Source organism: Canis lupus, chromosome 32 (assembly GCF_048164855.1).
Source record: "Canis lupus baileyi chromosome 32, mCanLup2.hap1, whole genome shotgun sequence".
NCBI classification, from domain to species: domain Eukaryota; kingdom Metazoa; phylum Chordata; class Mammalia; order Carnivora; family Canidae; genus Canis; species Canis lupus.
This window is the reverse complement of record NC_132869.1, coordinates 27,975,017-27,982,820: the sequence shown is the minus strand read 5'-3', so window position 1 is coordinate 27,982,820 and position 7,804 is coordinate 27,975,017. Positions and strand designations below refer to the sequence as shown.

Here is a 7,804-nt window from a genome sequence, read left to right as displayed (position 1 = left end):
GAGTCCCGTGTCAGGCTCCCTGCAGGAAGCCTGCTTCTCTCTCTGCCTGTGTCTCTGCCTCTCTTTCTCTCTCTGTGTCTCTCATGAATAAACAAATAAGTAAATAAATAAGTAAAAATATTAATAATGTTGCCAGAGTACACAGTACCTCTTGTTTAGCAAAGTCATGCTAAAAGAATTTGTGATTCTTGTTAAAGCATATACATTGAAATGAAATGTATTCAACATTCTTATCTTTTGCAAAGGCTAAACACTTCTACATTGGCCATGACTTTCAGAACAAGAACCTTGAAAATGAATTTCAAATCATATCTGTAAGATGAGATTCTTCGTCAGATTCCAAAGAGTAAGTTCGCACTTATGGACATTATTCACTTAATGTATAGAACACAACACTGGAAATGTACACTAAGTGCACTGTTTCTGCTTAAAAACTCTGAAAAACATCTCCTGGGTCAGGTTAGCTGAAAAGAAAATGAATAGTGGGACTTTGTGATCTATTCATACCTGGATGCACACGTGTATCTCCAATTAACTGAAACAAATTCCCAGCATGTTTCCAGTGAAAAGGATATTTTTAATCATGTCATGGTATGTTGGCAGGTATTTTTAACCATGCCAAGTCAGAATGTTATACTACAAATCTAGAAATTTCAACAGCAAAACCGAATCAGACACACAGAATTCTAATATTAACTTAGCGCTCCATGGATAGGTCTCTACACATGGTAGTCCGGGTGGCTCAGGGGTTTAGCGCTGCCTTCAGCCCAGGGTGTAATCCTGGGGACCCGGAATCAAGTCCCACGTTGGGCTCCCTGTGTGGAGCCTGCTTCTCCCTCTGCCTGTGTCTCTGCCTCTCTCTCTGTGTCTCTCATGAATAAATAAAATCTTTAAAAAAATTAAATTACATAACATATATAAGCTCATACCCCAGCAACACTTCTATTAAGAGCTTTTCCTCAAGCCAAAATCTCAATCAGAGGAAGATGCGAGGTGAATCAAATCAGTCTCTTACAAATATCCAGGGCAGTAACAAATTAAGATGGTTAATTTAAAGAGAGTGTTTAAATTTAGGATTTAGGATTAAATTTAAATTTAGGATTATTTTAGTTACAAAAGCCTAACTGTAAATGGCTCTAACAAAGATCACTTACTAGAGGCAGCAGCTTCCAGGAGGCTGCAAGCAAGGTCAATTCAGTACCTCAACAGTGACTTGAATGACCCAAACTCTTTCTGTCTTAAGGGTCAATGATCTTCAACATATTGTCTGTCATCCTCAGACTTGTCCTTTTGTTACAGCAAGGTGGCTGCTACTACCCCAGACATCAAGTTAGCAACTATGTCTGAAGGCAGAAAGGGCAATGTTTTTCTTTTCATCAGGGAGAAACATTTCACAGAATGTCACCAGCAGACTTCCCCTCAGGTCCATTGGCCAAGGATGATTGTATCACATGCCAATGCCTTCATTGCAAAGAAGCTGGAAAAATACCTTTCTGACATTGCAGCCTCTGAAATGAGGAGCAGCTTTGCCAGCAGGAAAAAAAAAAACAACAAAAAAACAAACAAAAAAACAAACAAAAAAAACACAAGAAAATAGAATGATTGTTGAGTAGATAACCCATAGTGTCTACTATACTATGTGTTTTCTGGAAAAAAAAAAGTCTTCTTTTTCTTTGCTTTAAAAAAAATATTTGGACTTTTTATATATCTTCAAGTAAGCATTAAATAAATCTCTCAGTTCCAATTCATATGCTTCTCAATATGGTGTGTTTATGAGACCATGTTTCTATTTAACTTTTCAGCCATGAAGAGGATGTTTGTTAGTGTTCTGTTTTCAATGCACCGACCACAGATAACTGTATTCCAATCTCACTGTGCTGATAATGCCCTGCATTTACTAAAGGTAGTAGTAAATTCTGAGATGAATGAGTGAATTTTGATGAATGAATAAGATACCAGACTTATAGCAGAGAGAATTTTTTGTCTTGTTTTGTTTTAAAGATTTTATTTATTTATTCATGAGAGACACAGAGAGAGAGAGGCAGAGACACAGGCAGAGGGAGAAGCAGGCTCCGTGTAGAAAGCCCAATGTGGAACTCGACCCTGGGACTCCAGAATCACGCCCTGAGCCGAAGTCAGACGCTTAACCACTGAGCCACCCAGGCGTCCCTAGCAGAGAGGATTTGATACTAAGTCGTTGCATGTCCTATTTTTTATGATAATAACTAGCACTTGTATAACACTTTATAATTAGAAAAGCCACTTATGCATATCTTTCAAACATTACTACCCACATAAAGGTTATATCCATTTACTTAAATGAGTGAGGACAATGAAGAGGCTCTAGAAAGCCAGAAAGCCAGAGACTAGACAGGTCAGCCCTCAGCCTCTGGAAACATTGTCAACAAAGAGCAGGCCCCAGCCACTGGCCTACAGCTCAGAATAGAGCTCCAGCCTCTGAGGAGAAGAAGAGCAAGGACAGGATGAGACTTTAGTCCAAAGGAAAACTTCTCTAATTGGGGGTGAACAGATGAGGACTTGGGAATCAGGACCAAGGGAGAAATCTACAATGAGACCTAAGACTCAGGAGTATACAATAAACCCAACAGATTCTAAGTAATAAATTTTGAGATGAATGGATGAAGGAATTTTGATGAATGAATGAAGATACCAGCCTTGTAGCATAGATGATTTGATACTAAGTCATTGCATGTTGATCTAGAACCTAGTATTATTCTTAGGAACTGGGAGCTGACTACATCTATAATTAGGGATCAAGGGGACCATTTGGGAATGAAAGGAGGAATGACGCCAATTTGGGCTTTCATTAATTCAAAGTTTGCTGAGAATATAAGTTATCTGAGGAGCTTCATAACTATGCAGATCTTCAGCCACCTCCTTAGAAACTCTGATTCAGGAGGTCTTGTGTCAGGCACTGACATTTTTAAGGAAAATCCTAAAGTGGTGCTACTGCTGTGGTCAATGGAATCATCTTATAATCCTAAGTAGGCATTAAGCTTCTTAGGAACCAACAGCATGCCTTATATTCCTTCTGTATCCCCCATAGATTTTTAACTGTGTGATATAACTGGTCAATATGCATGTCGATTGAAATCTCTGCCAGTTTAAATTTGGTCACTGGAATTGACCACTTAGGTTGATCATAGAGTCACCTGCTGAAGAAGTTAAAAGTACTCACAACTTAATGCTAATTGGTTAACTCCCATCTTCAAGGTACTAGACATTGTAGGGGAACCAGAAGTGAGCATAACACAGAGTCTGCATTCCAGGTAGTTACAAAGCAGTGGGGGTACAGATACAATGCAATACAAAGTAGAATTTGTTGCATGTTATGATATGAATAAGAATGCTGGGAGAGAGGAACAGTCAGGGAAGGTCAGCTATGCCTTGAAGAACAAATAAGACTTCAGTAGGTGGTGGAAAAAGGAATGGTCATTCCACACAAAGGTCTTCATGCATTCATTCATTCAACAAATGTTTACTGAGCCCCTATTGTGTGCCAAGCACTGTTCTAGGGGTTAGAAGTACAGAAATGTACACCACCGAGTCCCTGCTAATATTCTAGGGAGGATGGGAGATAGCCAATAAACTAATTAGTAAGGACATATTATGCTATACTTGATAAATACTGACATTCTATCTCTTGTGTATGGCAGCTATGTGAAAACTGAATTGAAGAGGAGGAGACATAGATGCAGGAAGACCAGCTAGGAGACCAGGGTAAGAAGAGAGGAAGACATGACAAGAATCCGACATATCATGTGAGTAGAAATGGAAAAAAAAATCAGTTTAGTGAAAAAACTGTAACACTACAAGGATAACAAGAAAAATATGAGAAAGTTACAGTTTTGATGACCTAAAGATCCATATCCTCACACCCTCTGCTGTCATTTTCACCATCCCTAGAATGGTGTCCCCAAGATATCCCTGTCTTCCACATGGCCCTCGAGATGATATGAAAGGATGACAGTGGATACTCCCTTCTCTCCAGTGGGCAGTCTGCTTCTGTGGGGCCAATCCCCTTTGAGAGACACTTCTTTATCATTTCCCAATTATTTGTCTGTAAGGCAACCTATAGAGTTTAGCCCCAGGTCATTTCAAGAACTCATGTTGTATTAGGAAAATCAATTATAAAACACAAGGGCAGGGCACTGTGGAAGCTAAGCAACTGATTAAATTTTTTGGTTTTCAATCCCCAGAATAGGTTTTTGGAAGAAGTTTTGAGTCAAGTTGTTTTAATTGAACTATAAATAACTATCACCTTTGTTTTCACTTTTATGCCCTAGATACTAACCATATGTGAATGGAAAAAATGGAAGGAAAGAGAGAAAAGAGTTTTTAGTAATTTAAGTAATTAATTAAGCTGAATTTTTATAAATGGAATCAACTTGAATAAGGGTGTTTGATATAAACATGTCAGGTGTAAAATAATGAACAAGCTCTAAAAAGACCAGAAATTCTAATTTCCTGCAATTATAAAATCAATGCTATTCAACATTTTACAGATTATAACAGACTTTCACAGATACCTCATGTCCTGAATTTTAGACTCCCAGCAGCAACCTTATGATGTAGGCATTGTTATTATCCCAATTTTATGAATCAAGAAGTAATTCCATGAGGCTAAGTGACTTGCCCAGGGTGACAGAGCTAGGAGGTGATGGGCACCAACTCTAGGTTCTGTATTTCACTCTTCTGATGAGCCCCTCTTCCCTTCCTATTTATATGAATAATAGATCTGAATTTGTATATATTGAGTATTTGCTTAAAGCTAGATATGACTAATTTTTATATAAATAATTATCACTTCGCAGGCAGCCCTGGTGGCACAGCGGTTTAGTGCTGCCTGCAGCCTGGGGTATGATCCTGGAGACCTGGGATCAAGTCCCACGTCGGGCTCCCTGCATGGAGCCTGCTTCTCCCTCTGCCTGTGTCTCTGCCTCTCTCTCTCTCTCTCTCTCTGTGTGTGTCTCTCATGAATAAATAAATAAAATCTTTTAAAAAAATAATTATCACTTCACAAGTACTAAAGGGCTTTCTTCACAAATATACAGCTTTCTGTGTTAATGAGATGTGATAAGATTATTGACAAGTTAGTCAATAAGCAATTTTTAAATTTTTCAAGTGTATCTTACTTTGTCTATGATTTTCTAAAATGCATGAGAGAATTCTATTATGTAAAGAAATCCTCTTTTCCCTTCTTTCATAAATTATTTCTTTACCTAAAAAAAATCATGGACCAGGCTTACAATTACCATTGCATTCATGAGGATTTTCAGTTGTAAGCAATCAAGACCAATGCTGGCTGTCTCAATCAAAGAGAGACTGTATTGGAAGAATCTTGAGGACCCACCAACTCAACAGAAGGCTAAGGAATCATTCTTGAAAGCTAGGCTACAAAAGATCTGGATAAACCAAGGCTACCCCACAGGAACAGGGGCCCTTCACCAGCACACCCCTAAGAATGATCTTGGCCTCCAAAGTTCCCTTTGCCTCTGCCTCCACTCTGTCAGGATCCAAAGTCCTGGGAGCAAATGTCTGATTGACACTACCAGAAAGTGAGTTGAGGAAGAACCGGGTCCCCTTCACTTCTGTTCATACTCAGAATTGAGGGGGATATGGAGGAAACACTGGAAACTGCCCCCTCACTAATACTAGCTACAATGTTGAATTCCCCCCAAAGGAAAATCCAGACAGGTAGTGAAGGGGGAGGGTGGAGTGATGTGTAATGGACTGAAAAAGAAAAAAAAATCCAATCCAAAAATGTTCATCACAGTATTGTGTATCATACTGAAAGTGGGGAGAGGCATGAGAACAATCTTTTCTGACAATAAGAGATTTAAATTGTAGTTTGATTTATATAGTAGAAACCCTTGAAGCTATAAAAATGATGTTAAGAAAAAATATTTAGTGATCTGAGAAGATAGTTATTAAATAGTATTAAGAGAAAAATAGATTATAAAGCAATATTTATAATGGGATCCTATTTTGTAAATAAGAACAATGGAAGGATACATACCCCAAAATTAATACTAGTTATCTCTGGGTAATAGAATTAGGAATGTTCATTTTCTTTTCAATGCTTATCCCTGTAATACCTCTATATTATAACGTGCATATTTTTCATTAAACATATATATTTTTCATATTAATATTTCATTAAACATATATCTTTTTCATTAAATAGATAAGTGAGTTTCTTTTGTTTAAATATTCGTATCCATTATTTGTCTTTAAATTATGTATGTGTATAAATAGATGCATTTATACATATATACATATATATTGTATGAGGATAGGGGCATATATATATACACATATATTCTTTTTATTTTAAGATTTTTTTATTTATTTGTTCATGAGAGACACACATAGAGAGGCAGAAACATAGGCAGAGGGAGAAGCAGGCTCCCTGCAGGGATCCTGATGTGAGACTCGATCCCAGGACCCCAGGATCACGACCTGACCTGAAGGCAGATGCTCAACCACTGGGCCACCAAGGCATCCATATATATACACATATTCCATTGCTACATCCACTTTCTTCCTTTCAATGTTTTACTAAAACTGCTCAATTGTAAACTTCCTGAGGACAGTGGCCATGTCCTCCACTCCTTGAATCCTATAAAGCACTCACCATGCACATTATACATATTAAGTACTCAGTTATTTCTTATTGAGAAAAAAAGTTTATTGGCTCATAAAAGAGCAATGTGGAGATTTTTTAAAAAGCACTAGTTATGTTTAAATCCTGACTTCAGTGTTTAAAAACTGTGTGTCCTTGAATCACTCAACTCCTCAGCCATTGTGTGTGAAACAGTGCTGTGGTCAGAAATAACCTAGAGGTACCTATACTATACTCTTTGACCCAGTTACTCCACTTCTCAGAATTTATCCTCCAGGTAAATTTGCATTCTTAAGAAATAATGTTTGTATAGGTTTATTAATTGTAGCATTGTTTATAATTACCAAAGTTTTTATTTTTATTTTTTTAAGATTTTATTTATTTGAGAGAGAGAGAGAGAGCGCGGGGGGAGCGGGGGGCAGAAGGAGAGGGAGAAGCAGGCTCCCCAGTGAGTAGGGAGCCTGACTTGGGGCTGATCCCAGGACCTTGAGCTTAAGGCAGACACTCAACCGACTGAGCCCTCCAGGCGCCCATCACAAAAGTTTTTAAATAACATAAATATCCATTAATAAGGAACTGATAGGATAAATTACAGTACATGTGTATAATGACATCATAAAAAGGATCAGAGAAGGTCTCTTTGTATTGAAAAATCTCTAAAATCTCTAAGATCGTGATCTCAGGGTCATGAAATGGAGCCCACGTCATGTTCTGTGCCTGGTCCTGAGCCTGCTTAAGATCCCCTCTCTCCCTCACCCCCTCCACTCTCCCCTTCTCTCACTAAAATAAATAAAACAAATAAATGAATAAACAAAAATTAAAGGGCAGGAAAGAATATATTCATTTACATTTATATGCATAAATTCGCTCTAAAGAAACTGATAACATTAAGTACCTGTGAAATGACATGTTACAAAAAGCTGGTAACAGTTGCATGTGGGATGGTAGCTAAGAGGCTAGAGGACAAATGTGGCGAGCAGAGTTTTCACTCTATACTCTTTTGTACTTTAAAATTTTTGAAACTTTTATATTTTTTATTAGAAAATAAATAATGTGATTTAGACTGAAGGGATTCAAAATAACAAAATAATGTTATAAAATGCCTTGCATGTGGCTGGCACTTAGGTTCAGCCTCTGATAGATAAGCCGCCTACCACC

The 7,804-nt window shown here is 37.8% G+C and overlaps 1 long non-coding RNA gene across 1 annotated transcript; it reads left to right on the top strand.

Moving 5' to 3' along the window:
• Positions 1-215: 215 nt before the first annotated feature.
• Positions 216-3,783, top strand: LOC140622764 (uncharacterized). The gene is made up of 3 exons (XR_012022443.1): positions 216-346; positions 1,803-1,903; positions 3,678-3,783. It is a non-coding gene; the product is annotated as an uncharacterized lncRNA (long non-coding RNA).
• Positions 3,784-7,804: the final 4,021 nt, after the last annotated feature.